At 35.0% G+C, this 15605-nt stretch overlaps 1 protein-coding gene across 5 annotated transcripts in view; it reads right to left on the bottom strand.

The window, feature by feature from the left end:
- The window catches only part of SOX5 (SRY-box transcription factor 5), a 503326-nt gene that overhangs the window by 142118 nt on the left and 345603 nt on the right, over positions 1-15605 (bottom strand). The gene's annotated exons all lie outside the window — the stretch shown is intronic.

Genomic DNA, 15605 nt, shown 5'->3' with positions numbered 1-15605 from the left:
ATATACTCAAATATGCCTAAGGAAATTTATAGTATTTAAGTCCTAAACATTAATTTTATTGTAATGAATGAGGAACTAATTAACTGAGAGTTTCTTTTTTGTTAAATGAGGAAACACCATTCAGGGAAAATGATGAACAGTAAATACAGAATATTTTAATGTTATTAAGTTTGACTAATCTACATTTTTTAAGCTAGTTCTCAAAGACAATTAAATATAGTAATCAATAACTTTATAAAGCTATTTTAAAATTAGTCACTTATCAATTAGTGAAATACTGGGTAAATAATTGATTTTTTAAAAGTCAAATATTTGATTGTCTTATTTTCCCCCAGTTTTACATTGCTGTAAAATAGTGAACAAAATGTTTCCTAAAATCCTATTTTTTATTCCAGTGTGAATAACAAAGAATGGGCAATAAGGTCAATAACCCAGAGATGTTTTAACTTGGAATTCTAGTAAAAGGCAAAAAAATAAATAAAATTTGTGTCTAATGAGGCAAATGTTTCCAACAGTGCTCTACTATTTAACCCACAAATAATTACTTTTTCTCTTTCTGGGAAAACCCATTTAGGTGTGGCAGAGTGATAATGATCTTTGATCAGATATGGAAATTGAATTAACTACTTGGCTGGTCAGAATTCCTACCATGGAGTTTGGAACAGATCCAGTGGTTTTCTCAACTTGTATCTAGCTAGTTATTTTATTTGTTACTTCCATATGTACCAGTGATAGAAATGTTTGAGGTCTTAGAGGAAGGGATATCTTGGTTAACATCTAATTAATTCTTTCAAATAAACACTTGTATGAAATATTTCCTTATGGTGGATGATGCTTTGATTTTATAATTTTATTGATGATAGTATCAGTTAATTCATTACTGTACCATTTGTTTGCCTTTATCGAAGTATGGATATGATCTGTTTGCATCCTTGTTGAAGCATATTCATTTAAAAATTTGAGTGTCAAAAAAGAGAATATAAAATATGAAATCCAGAAAAAAAATAGTCCATTTTCTCTCTCCACCTTCTGCCCTCAACCTGACAAGTTTTTCTTTTAAATGAAATAACTGTCAATTTAGTCAACATAGTTGAACTAGTTATGAACGTAAACAAGTTGACAACACTTTAAAAATATTTATTCATGCCTCACCACTTGTTTTTATCCTCTGCACTCCACTGGTACTGCATTTACCAAAGGTCATTCATTAATGGCAGTTGCTAAATCCAATGGCCTTTTTTGTTGTTGTTGCTCATCTTTTCTCTGTAGCATTAAACTCTGGTGACCATTCACTTCTAACTTGGTTTCCATGATATGGAATGTTAATGGTTCTCCTCCTATTACTATGATAATTCTATCTTGTTTGCTGCCCACATTCTTCTCAACCTCTTTAAAATGAATATTTTGCCCAGTTTTTTTCCACTTCATCATCTTTACACAATCTTTCTCAGTGATCATGAGCAATGTTGTTTCACAAAGCTCATTTCTGCAAATTATTTTCAAATTAAAATCTCTACTCCCAACCCTACCCCACCATTCCATTTCTTTCTTAACAGCTGGATCTATGTTGCATCAAACTTTGTATCCTCAACATTCACCCTAGTACTTTGGACAAAGGAAAGAAATGGTACCATAGAAATATTATACTCAAAAAGGAGGAAGAAGTTTATAAAAAATTCTAAGCTCTATTTGAAACAAGTTTATTTTGAGATACCAATGGGATATTCTGCTGGAGAGATCCTATAGGAAGCCAGAGTTATGGATATGGATCTCAGAAGAACAATTAGGACTAGAGATGCACATTTGGGAGTAATCTGTAGAGAGGGAGTCATTGAAATAATGAGTGGAAATGAAGACAGTACAAGTCACACAACTCTCTATCTGCCTCAGTTTCTTCATTTACAAAATTGGGATAATAATAGCATCTACCTTCCCAGGTGTTGTTGTGAGGGTGAAATGAGACATTTATAAAGTATTCTGCAAATTGTAAAGCACTATAGGCATCTACCTATGATTACACTTTGGACTTCTCTCAGCATCTATTCTAGCACAACACTTATTTTATATTTAGCAGAGACTATTAGATGCATGAAAGAGTGTTGATTTGAATGAAATAACAGGTCAATTTCAACATCTAATTTTAATATGTCATCAAAAATATGTAGTCAAATACTCATTTTATCAGACCATGAGTATATTAATGTTTAAATTTTATCTGGTTTATCAGTTTGATCAATTTCTTATTTTAAATGTGTCATTGATATTTTACATCATTTCTTTCAAGTCACCACCTAAAAATTCAACCCTTACCTGTGACAAAGAAAAACAATTAAGTGAACACAAACAATACAGTGAATGCATCTGCTAATACACATAATACTCTAAGTTGTGCCTAGCTTCTATCTCTTTTCTACTCTAAAGGACATTTTCTGGTAACTCTCTAATTATTCGTCTCCCTTTCGTTGGTAAAGAGTGTTTAGTAGTTATATTCATATGTCTCACATGTTTAATGGTAAATTGACTACTAGATATTTCATGCTCTTTTTAATTATTTTAATTTCCTCATCTGTAAAATGATCTGGAGCAGGAAATGGCTAACCACTCTAGTATTTATGCCAAGAAAACCCCATATGGGGTCACAAAGAGTCGGACATGACTGAAACAACTGAATAACAATGATAATTTCATCCTTTCAAAGATATAAGGATTAAAACTAGGAGGAATTCTTTTCTGGATCTGATTCTTACTAATAGGGAAGAAATGTTTGCTGGGTTAGAAGTGATAAAAATCTTGTGGGGCAAGTTACTACTCTCTCCTAGAGTTTATGATAGTGGAGAAAAATCTTGAGTCTAATACACTCCTAGATTTTTAGGAGAGCAGATTTCAAAGCATTCAAAGGAAAAGTGGATAGGATTCTGTATACTGCTGTAGGATTCTTTGGAGGACATCAGCTAAGGAGACATGAGAAACTGTCAAGAATGAAATCCTGAAAGAGAACAATTACAATAAAAAGGAAAAATTAGAGTTGCTCAAAGAGACCATTGTGGAAGTGAAGAGAACTCACCAACTTAGATTTTTAAAAAATACATAGACAAAGATGCAAGAAAGGCAATGTAAAAATACAAAATATAAAGAATACGAAAGAATGTTGTGATCCTAAAAGAATCATGTCAAGAGAGTGAAAGCTCAGAATCAGCTAAGGTGTAGGAGAATTAGGAATCAGAATTTTTCCTTGTTGTTCTTTAAGTTACAGAAGGGGAAAGAGCAGTATCAAAATAGAGAAGACTGTTGTTCAGAGTGGATTACATGGTGATAACTGACAACAAAGAGAAGGCAGAGTTACTCAATTCTTATGTTGCTTTTGTTTTCTAAGGAGAATGGCCTTTGGACTGGAAAAAAGAGAATAAAAATAGATGATAGGCAGTTAATACTCAAGATCTATAAAAAGATAGTGAGAGAGCACTCTCACTGCCCTCGATGATTCAAGTCACTTGCCACAGAAGAACACCATCAGGTACTCTAGGGCCTGGCAGATGTGATTGCTGAACTACTGACAAGGTTCTGTGAAAGATTGTGGAGAACAGGAAAGAGACCTTAAAACTGATTCCAGTGCCTGAGGCTATGCCAACATAGCTTCAGGGCAAAAAGTATTTATAAAATAGAATTGTAATAGAAACTGTAATTTTCTAGAGGGAAATCACAGAATCACAAAATTTCAGAGTTCAATGGGATCACAGAGGCCAACGGTTGAATCTATATCTGAAAAAGAATCCTTGCTATAACACAGTGAACAAGCAGTCATTCAGGCTTAGCACAAAGAACTATTTTCTGTGACAACATATTTCAGTTTTGGATTGTTTTATTTATTTAGGATGTTTTATGTCTCCATCAGCAAGTCTGCTCTGTTTCCCCTGTAGCAGAATTCAACTCTCCCCCACCCACACCCATCTTGCTCCCCATAGCAGTAAGATTAAGGTTAGGATTAGTCCTATCCCTTTCCCTATTTAAGAGGGAGGAATAGTATTTTCTCACTCTAAATTTCATCCCCCAAGGCTCTTGGGATGATCTAGCATAGCTAGAGTGATAATTATTTAGCATAACCAGAGAAAGATACAGCCTTGATTCCTGAATCTAGAATATATTACTCTACAGTATATTATTTAAAAGATGGGTACTAAACATCTACAAAAGGACATGGTAACCACAAAAAAATAGCATTGGTTTTTGAAGAACAGGTCATGTCAGACTAATCTTAATTCCTCTTTTTACATTTTTTTCCCTTTTTTTTTTTTTTTGTGGTAGGGCAATGAGGGTTAGATGACTCACCCAGGGTCACACAGCTAGTAAGTATTAAGTGTCTGAGGCCAGATTTGAACTCAGGTACTCCTGAATTCAGGGCTGGTGCTTTATCCACTGTGGCACCTAGCTGCCCCTCCCTTAATTCCTTTTTGATGGGGGTTTTTAACTGGTAGATCAGGAGAATATTTGTAGATATAGTTTATCTGTCTTTTAAGAGAACATTTCATATAGTGTCTGCATATTACTCTTGTGGAAAAGATACAGGGATGTAGGCTAGACAATAATATAATTAGGGGACTTAAGAACTGGATGAATGGACTAAGATAGTAGTTATCAATGATTTTATGTTAACCCAGAAGCATCTCTCTAGTGGAATGCTCCAGGATTCTTTGTTTCACACTATGCCATTGAACATTTTTATTTCTTACTAGGATAAAGGTATAGCTAAAATCCTTCCCAAATATATAGATGAGACAAATCTTGGAGACAGTGAGCTAAATAATATCTAGAATTTTTACAAAACCTTGACAAGTGATAAAATCGTGACAAATATGATAGGATAAAATTTATGGACAATGTCTAGACCTTTGATTTTATTGGCAGAAGGAACTCCTTTTGCCAATCTAAGTCAGCAACTTCTCTTCAATTTATAGTCATAGAGAGTTGTTCTGGGAAATTCACATTTTATACACCCAATTCTCTGTTCCAACTGTCTTTTGGGTGGACAGAAAATGGCCCCAGCTGGATGCTGGGCTCTTTCCTTCAGACGTAGTATGGTGTCATACTGAAACGTACAAGTGTCCTGCCCCAGTTCTCTCTGTTCCTCAGTTCTCTGGATGAGTTCTATTGTGGCACAGAGTGCTGTCATATTGCTGTTTTAGCCCAAGCAATGTTTGGATAAAGCTAAATTCTTTTGAAAGCTTCTGGGTCAATTTATGCAGCCTTGCTGTTGAACTGTTGTGAGTAGTGGAAGACTGTGTACCAAGTGAGTACATTTGGGTTTAGGGATTACCCTTCTTGGCTGTTTGTTCGTTGAGTTGATATCTCCTTACTATACCTGCTCATCCTAGACAGTAGAGACAGATGAAATGACTTTGTTTATTGCACATATTCTTATTCTGGAGAGGTTTGAGTGGTCATAAGGTTCAGAGAAAATGTTGAATCCTCCATTGTATTTGTCATGTGACCTGGACAAAATACTCAAGGGAATATTCTACTAGAATGGAAATAGCAAGGCTTTAACCAAACAAAGACAACGGATATAGCATCAACGATTTCCCAATATGGTGACTTTCTCATTTCTGTAACATCTTGATAAGAATGTTCATTTGCACACAGAGAAATCTTAATGAAAGCAGGAGAATAGGTGGGTGATTTTTTTTTTTTTGTGGAGGGAGTGATTTTATACAACAGTTCATACAACTGATGGAAATGCAGATACACTATAAAATCCAAGGATTCTTTATTCAACCAGATAGCATTTGCCTCCAGATCTATTGTTTGTTTCTTTAAAAAAAAAATCACTTGGTAGAATAAAATACAATCTTGCAGGTTCCACAAATTAGATAACTTCCATGCATATGTTAAAGTTATTCAATTAGCATCCCTATGCTGATGATTCTCAAACATCCTTGTTGAACTATAATTCTCTGCTGACCTCCAGTCTTAGATTTATAACTATCTATTAGAATTCTTGAAATGGATGTCCCATAGATATCTTAAACTTAACAGATCCAAAACAACTCACTCTCTTTCCCTCCCAAACTCCCTCCTCTTCCAAATTTGCTTATTAATGTTGGGAGCACCACTAGCCTCCTCTCTCTCATTCCCCATAACCAATTCGTTGCCAAGGGTCTATCAATTTTATCTTTTTAACTTCCCTTACAAATGTCCCTTTTTTCTATGTCACTGCCACCACCCTAGTGAAGACTTTCATCACCTTATGCCTGGACTATTTCAGTAATCTGCTGGTTTCCCCGCTCTAGTCTGTCCTCCACTCAGCTGTCAAAATAATCTTCCTAAAATTCAGGTTTGACCATGTTACCACACTCAATACACTCTAGTGGCTACCTATCCTATCTAGGATTGAAGATAAAATCTGTTCAGTATGCTAAGCCTTTCATAAATTGCCTTCTCAAAACCTTTCCAGTCTTCTTACACCTCATTCTGCACTTCACCCTGCCTTATACTCCCAAACCAGTGACATTGGCCTCTATTTTTCCTTAAGCAAGACCACTGCCTCTCCTGACTGTAGGCATTTTCACTGGCTATCTTCCCTGCTGGAAATGTTCTCCTTCCTAATCTCCACCTTTAGGTTTCTCTCAAATGAACTAAAATTACACCTTCTACAGGAAGTCATTCCAATGCTCTTTAATTCTAATGCCTTTTTTCTGTTGACTGTTTCCAATTTATTTTGTATATAGTTCTATTTTAAAGCACAATAGTTTGAAATTAAATAAAACAAAAAACAAACAAAAAATCATTTTAAAAAACCACAATAGTTTGCATATTGTCTCTGCAATTATACTGTGAACTCTGTGAGCAAGGACTTTTTTTAAAGTTTCATTGTATCTCCAATGCTTAAGGCAGTGCCTGGGCCGTAGTAGGTGTTTAAAAAAAACGTTTATTGGCCAATTATTAACAAGTGAAGTTTTAAGCCAGAAAGACTTATGTTCATCGAAGGTGGTGGCTTGTGACAGAAAATTCCATGCAAAGAACAGAAGGATTCTATATCAATACCAACTGTTTCTTCTCAGTCCTCATCCTTCTTTACCTTTCTACAACATTTGACACTATTGACCCATCTCTTTTCTATGTTTTTAATATACTGTTCTCTCTTGATTCTCCTCCTACTGATCTGCTGCTTCTTACACCTTTGCTGTATCCATGCACCATTACTCCAACTGTGGGTATACCCCAAGGCTTTATCCTATAAACTCTTTTCTCTTTTTTACCCTCTCTCTTGTCAATATCATCAGCTTTTACAGGTTCAACTATCACCTCTATGCAGTTAAATCACAATTTTATATATCCAGTGCTGGTTTCCTTTTTGAACAGGTGTCTCAAACTCAAAATGTCCAAAACAGAACCTATTATCTTCTTTTCCAAAATCCAATCCTCTTTCAAGCATCCCTTTTTCAATTAAGGGCACTAACATCCTTGCAATCTATTTGTTTTTTGAGGGTTTTTTTTGTTTGTTTTTATTTATTTATTTATTTTTGCAGGGAAATGAGGGTTACGTGACTTGCCCAGGGTCACACAGCTAGTAAGTGTCAAGTGTCTGAGGTTGGATTTGAACTCAAGTCCTCTTGAATCCAGGGTCAGTAGTTTATCCACTATGCCACCAGCTGTCCCCTTGTAATCTATTTGGGAAACTCAACATCATTTTTGATTCAATGAGCCTATTGGCAGGTGATATTGTATTAATTATTTTCAGTTCTGAAATGCTACAAAGTCTTTATGTTATTGTGAAAGATAGCCAAGTTTATGCGAGGCAGGCAATGTATTAAATTACTTTATCTATCTTTCTATCTTTTAATGTATTTATGATACAAAAGCTCACTATTTCATAACTTTTCTGCCAGTGATACTTTCTAATGGCAAACCACAAAATACTAGTTCCTGAAGACTCCCAAAATGCATTGCATGTAGGCATGAGGAGGTTGAAGTACACAATCAATCAAGAGTTGTATAAAGAAGGAGTATAAAGGATGCCATCTGAGCGATGTATGACCAGCAAAAATAGATGGTGAGTCTTGTAGTAAGAGTGAGGAAATAATTATCTGATGTATAGCTCATGTTTTCTAATAGTGTTTACATAATGTCAAAAGATCTAAGAGAAGGTCTGAAGCCTACTGGATGACTACTTAATGAAGATTTACAGAAGATCATGGACAAAAGCTTCATGGGATAAGAAAGCATTAATGGATTACGATTTGTATCACTGCATGTTAATGATCATGTTAATAAGATCTAAGGACAACCAACAACTGAACTATCAAAACACACATACATTTGGGGAAACACTGCAAGTAGAAAATTAATTGGGGCCATATTGATTTGCAGGAAGAAGTTGGGCTAGATTATAATAGGAAATTGCTCAGTGCTTTCAATGATCCCAAGTTGTATATATGTGTCTGTCTATCTATCTATCTATATGTATATACACATAATTACATACATTTTTATAAAATAGAACTATGCACATACATATACACATATGCCCTTATGTGAGTAACTTTTACTCCCATCTCCTCCTCTTTTCAGCTCCCTTTTATGTGTCATCTTCCTCCATTAGAATGTAAGCTCCTCATGAGCAGGCAGTGAATTTGATGGAGAAGTTGTGATCTTCCCTAGAAGAGGGTTCAGTCATGTAAAAATTATCATGGATATATCTAAGTATCTACATATGCAATTTATTTATTTAGTTATTCATTCATTCATTCATCCATTTTTAAAGTAATTAATTTATTCACTCATCTATCTATCTATCTATCTATCTATCTATCTATCTATCTATCTATCTATCTATCTATCTATCTATCTATCTTTCTATCTTTCTATCTTTCTATCTATTTTTGTGGGGCAATGAGGGTTAAGTGACTTGCCCAGGGTCACACAGCTAGTGTCAAGTGTCTAAGTCCAGATTTGAACTCAGGTCCTTCTGAATCCAGGGCCAGTGCTTTATCCACTGTGTCATCTAGCTGCCCCACATATTTAAATATGTACTTTTCCCTCCAATACATCAAGTATAGTTGTGATCTAAAAATTCTTTCAAATCACATTTCCAAGCATCTCAACACATTGTATGTACTTACATGCATTTAGGACTTTGAGATTTACAAAGCACTTTACTCACAATAGCCCTATAAATGTAGTGATCATTATTTCCATTTTTCACCTGAGTATTTTGAGGCACAAAGAGACTAAATTATTTTCCATGATTATGCAGCCAGTTAGTGACAGAGCTTGCATTTGTACCCAGATCTTTTGACTTCAAATCCATTGTTCTTTCTTTCTTTTTTTTTTTTTTAGTGAGGCGATTGGGGTTAAGTGACTTGGCCAGGGTCACATAGCTAGTAAGTGTTAAGTGTCTGAGGCTGGATTTGAACTCAGGTACTCCTGACTCTAGGGCCAGTGCTCTATTCACTGTGCCACCTAGCTGCCCCCCATTGTTCTTTCTAATACATGACAGTGATCTCTCTTATATAGGTTATATTGATGCTATTTGATTTTGACTATTTAGATTGAATCGAGCAGTCAAATAACCACCCATCACTCTGAATGATTTATCTTTTATTCATTTCCCTGAATTAACTAATTTAACCAATTGTTTTGATGTGACTATAGATAAAAATCTTAGTTTGGTGGCAAATTAATTCTCAGTTTCTCTTCCTATTTGATATTTATGGTCTTAACTTTTTTTTTTTTTTGGTGAGACAACTGGGGTTAAATGCCTTACCCAGAGTCCTCCTGACTCCAGGGCTGGTGCTCTATCCACTGTGCCACCTAGCTGCCCCTCTTAACTTTCACAATATCCTTGTTATCAGATTATTTCAACTATTGTATTTATGATGACTCAGATCAGCTCAGAAGATCTGACTTAAATTTTTAGCATGAGAATTTATACCTCAGAAGTTAGCAAAGAAGTCAGGGCTTGATTTATTGTTTTGTTGATTGTCTAGTTCTATGAAAAAAGTGATGGCAAAAATGTTAATAATGCATTTTTAACTTAAAAATATGTTGTGTATACATTCCCCCTCCCTACCACCAGAGAGCTGGTTAGTAAACATTTACCAGCACACCTCTGAATTCAATCTTCCTGCTTGGCTAGTCTAAAATATTTTTAGATTAAAGATACTATGTGATTTTATTCTGGGATATATGAATGTAATATGAAATTAAAATAAAACTCTGAGAATAAAATATTAATGTTATTATGTCAATTAAATGCAAATTGTTTATTTTGTAGGCCCTATCATACTTCTATTAAAGTGTTCTACTATTATTGAATGATTTTCATTCTAGTATGGCCAATGGTTATAATTATACTTTGCTTTCATCATCCACAGTTGATGAGCCATCAGCCTTGGAGGAAAGAAATGGCCTAGCTTATGAATGATAAAATCTGAGAAGAAATGGAGAAAAAGATGATGAAATAATGCTTACTGTGATAGAGCCTGATTTTTACCTCAAAGCTATAATACTGTGATAATGAGGATATGCCCTATCAGGGCATTATAGAAATGTGAGGCAATTCATGAAAGTGTGCAGCAAGAAAGCAGGAGGCATCATGATACTAGGGCAGCCAGCATCAGGTAAAATGGGAGCATTCTACTTCTGGGTCATTTTGTGGTGTTTCCCTTGGAGTAAGAGATAAAGAGATAGAGTAATAGGGCAGCCAGGTAGCAAAGTGGGTGGAGCACTGGGCTGGGAATCAGGAAGACTCACTTTTGTGAATTCAAACCCAAACTGAGACACTTAGTGACTGTGAGACCCTATCTTGACCAGGCTGGAAGTGGAGTGCTAACTCACAGACTTAATCCTACTACTGATCGGCATAGGAGCTTTGCTTTGTGTATGCCAGCATCATCTCCCATGGAGATTCCCACATGGAAAATGCAAGAGACCTGCTTCTAGATGAATATATTTTGTTTTCCCTTGTGACATGGGTGGGAGCAGGCTTTTCCATTGCTGCATAGCTGGAACAAACTATGTCTTTAAAACTACCAGATTGTGACATTCATTCTTTCCAGCTTTTCCCAGAGGGGTTGTCCTATTCACATACAGCACAGATACTTTGAACTGAACTGTGTGAGGGGAGAGATAACAACTTTCCACTCCTTACTCTTAGGCCCTATGGCCCTAAGAAATGGGCTTTAGGTTTTGTTCTAGTCTGTTTTTCTTTTGTTTTGGGTACATTTCATTTCTAGGTGCAGGATAATCCCTAGCAGATGCAGATGAGACATAGCAACCTTGGAGGTAGGATTCCAGGCTAGGTGTTTCAAACAGTCTAGCAAAGGAGACTTAAGAAATCAAAGTACCTGACCTTTGAGCACAAAAGGCTTAAATCTTTTGAAACTTTGTAGTATTGCTCTATATAGGAACTAGGCTAAACTATTCCCCCTCACTATTAAATGTGATAATATTTGTAAAGTGCTTAGCATAGTGTCTGGCATATAGTGCTTTATAAATGCTTATTCCCTTCCCTTTCCCCCTATTGCAAAGACTGAGCTAGTGTTGAGAGGATTATCCCCCCCCCAACCTCCTATTGTGGGGGTATGTTAATATGCTTGTTCTTACATTGAAGGAAATATTCATTTGTAAAAGCTAGTATTACTGTTGAGCAATAAAATGGAACTAGGGCATAAAGGACAACTAACATTAAGGAAACAAATCAGTGGGGCAGGAGCCAGTGGCACAGAGACTGGATACTCCAAATTCCTTAAATTGTGTCAAATTAAAATTGAAACAGGGCTATTAAAATGTACATAAGGGTCCCTGTAGGCCATATATTGACTTAGAAAATTACATAAGAACATCATCTATGTTATATTGTATTTTTATTTATTTGGTTAAATTGTTCCTAATCAGATTTTAATTTGGTTTGGTCCGCATTTGGGAAAAGTACAGATTAGGGCAAACGTTAGACACTTCTTCCTTAAGGGTATTGTTGAATCTTGGAAGAAGGGTAAAATGTAACATGCTTGTCTAGAGACAGTGGGAGCCAGGGTAGTCATTGTTACAAAATACATACTAAAAGCTTCCTTAAGGCATTGGGTATTTAAGAAAGATAGCCCAGTGGCCATTGGGCCTAACTAATGACTTATACAGGTTCTCTAAACTGAAGTTCTATACTATTATATTCTCAGAAAGCTGAACAGTATACATCAATGATACTATCTTATTTTCCTGGAGAAATGCCTGCACTGAGTTAAGATTTAATAATATGCTTTTTTTTTTTAAATGGGGGTTGGTATAAGAAATGTCCCATCAGAATACATTTCTGTATCTTTTGAAAAAATCATAGATTAAGACATTGACTATTATGTTATCCTGTGTCACTCAAATGAGAACCTATGTTATATACACACATACATATATGTACGCATATACATATTTCCTTTAGAATTCATTTATAGGAAAGTATTTCTACCCCCTACCTATATTCTTCTTATCACAAAGCAAAATATTTCCCTAGGTGCTTCTGAACTTATTTCAATTCCTAGATATAGAAATGAATGTATCCTAATTGCCTGACACATCTTTTTTCCTGCTGCTTTAAACTTATTTTTGTCCTTCAATTTTTGTTAATTGTCCAGGTTGTATGTATCTTAACTTTAGAGGACATTTCAAATCCTTTTTGGAAGCAGGTGGGGTACACATCATAAATATAAATATTTATTCATTTGAAATACTAACATTAATTTAATTTGTTTTGCTTCTTAACCTGTTTGTCCCATTGGGGTGATTCCAAGATTCCTTTATAGTTCCAAAAAGATGAGCCATCATATTATAAAAGAATATGGGAGAAATAAAAGATAGAAAAATTTATTATACTTTTCTAATAATAATAGTATAACAACCTATAAAATAGGTAGGAATAAGAAGTCTCATTATTCCCATTTTATAGAAGAGGAAACTAAATTTCAGAGATGTTAAATGATTTCCCCATGTCACACAAATAATGGCAGAAATGGGACCTGAACCTGTCTCTGAACTTGTATTCCAATGCTTTTATCCTCCATATTCTTCCCTACTTAGATTTTATTAAAAGTATGCTTAAACTATGGATACATGCTTGTCAGGAGTTTGGCAATAACATTAAAAATTCTGTTGGTATCACTTATCCTGAAAACCAGTCAGTATTACCAGTAATTAAAGCAATTATCAATAGGAAATGCTACACATCTTGCATAAGGTCTAGGTATAAAATAGGATAGATTACCATTTATCTTTTTATTCTTTCCCATCCAATTCTTTATGTATAATGTGATTAAAGAGAATTCTTAACTACTTTTCACTTCAACTCAGCTTCTCATTCAAACCAAGTCAGATGTGCCAGGGAATCAACAAGGGCAGAGCTTCCTTTTTCTACTGGCTTCTGCTCAGTTCTAGACTTTGGCATGCTACTAATACCTAGCTTGCCAGGAGCAGCAGAGACTCTATTCTGTTTGATTTCCAAGGTTACAAAAAAGACAGTATATTACTTGAAATTTTAAGTACTGAAGGTACCATATGAAGATCATATGCTTAACATACTAACAATTTTTATGCAGGAAAAAAAAAGTCACACTGCATTGACACGGAAAAAAATTAAATCTGTCTAATAGGAAGGACGTAGAAGTGTTCTTGACCTTTTCCAGGCCACTCGCTATGTGAGCATTCATATTTGGTAAGGTTTTCTCCTTAGGGTAGTTTTCCATAATGGGATTTAGTTATTTTAAAAAAGAAAACCACTGGAAGAACCAAATGAGTCAGCATGCAAATATTGCTACTACTGATTGACATGATTGATGGTTTAAACAATCATTTCATAGTTACCAAAACACAATGGGTAACAATAATCAGTATTAAAAGTAAATATTAACTCCTTAGAAAAACATTTTAAAATTGCCTTTTATAAAACAATAGAATAGAAATTGTATTTGGAGGAGCAAAGGGGTAGAGGTCCAGATCTGTGATTTTACCTTGGTGTAGAACTTCCCCAGTGGACTCCCTCCACAAGTCCAGATCAGCAATTCCCTGGTAATTGATAGTTTTAGAAAGTTGCCTGGGGCATGGAGAGATTAAGTGACTTGCCCAAGGTTATATAGCTAAAGCTGAGAAAAGGCTTATCTTTGAGGTTTCAAGTTTAGCCCTCTATTTAGTGCCTTGATTTTCACAATACTTTATTATCACAGAAAAAATTCAGGGATTTATAAACCAATTAGTGGTTCACTGTGCAGATTATAATGTTAGACAAATTTAGGGGTAACCATAATCCACACTAGATTGGGAACATTGGAAAACGGTTATGAGAAAACATAAGTACATAGGCACAGCAGTACTAAAATTCACTAACACCAAAATGATTTGTTAATTTTTTTTCTGACACCTACACTGTATTTCTTTGAAGTGATAGGAATATAGAAACAGTAACACAGTAACATTAAAAAAAACTAGAAAAATAACATGTTTGTAAAAATACTGGAAAGCTTTTGAAGAACATGAAGAAATGATAAGTAGGAGACATGGAAACACAGAAACATTGACTGATAGGAATCTGCATTAATACCAAATTTGAAGTTAGTATTGACCTAAATTCTATGTACACCATAAAGGCTAACAGAAGAGGTTCACTAGGTCTTACCATCTGCCCAGATGCTATGTTTACCAGACCCCAGAGTATTGCCATTTCACCCCAAGTATTTCTAGATATTGTCTTCCACCCAGTTGCTATGTACTAAGGGCCACCAGGCTTTTCCTTTTGACTTGTAGCTAAACCTTGCTATATGTGTTATCTCCCCTAATTAGAATGTGAGTACCTTGAAAGCAGGTACTGTCTTGCTTTTCACTCTGTATCTCTAGCTTTTTACATAGTGGTTGGCATATAGTCAGCATTTAATGAATGCTTTTTTTCATTCTTTTATTCTCCTTGCCAAAGCCAAGACCCCCATTTCCTTCTAGAAGGCATGAACAACCCCCCCCCACTTAAGAAATAGGTAGAAAGATGATAAGGCAACACCTTATTCCCATAGATGAATTTCTTGAATTCTTTTTATTCTAAGTTTATTTTTTTCTTTTTTTTCCCAGGGCAATGGGGGTTAAGTGACTTGCCCAGGGTCACACAGCTAGTAAGTGTCTGAGGCTGGGTTTGAACTCAGGTCCTCCTGAATCCAAGACTGGTGCCTTATCTACTGTGCCACCTAGCTGCCCCAATTCTAAATTTTAAAAAGGTATATGTCATATCTATTTTCATAAGGATTCTGCATAAGGATGATTATAAATGCATTATTTTTCTATACTGTTTGGACTAGTCATCACATTTTAGTGAAATTAAATTCAGTTTAAACAGTTTGGCCACATTTTAAATTTTGAACTATGCATTTTGTTCCATCAAGGCATGTTTTCCACTATATAATTTTGATGTCAATATTTCAAATTCCAGAACTATGTTTTTATCCCCAAAATGACTTCAGGTTATACAACTCAGACTGCTTAGAAAATAGAGAATATTGTATAGCATGTGCTTATATTGTACAGTGTGTACGTGAAGCCATATTTCTCTTTAAAAAAAATTAAAAACCATCAATAATTTGAAAACA

The sequence above is a fragment of the Dromiciops gliroides genome, chromosome 5 (assembly GCF_019393635.1).
Source record: "Dromiciops gliroides isolate mDroGli1 chromosome 5, mDroGli1.pri, whole genome shotgun sequence".
NCBI classification, from domain to species: domain Eukaryota; kingdom Metazoa; phylum Chordata; class Mammalia; order Microbiotheria; family Microbiotheriidae; genus Dromiciops; species Dromiciops gliroides.
This window is presented reverse-complemented; position numbering and strand designations above follow the sequence as displayed.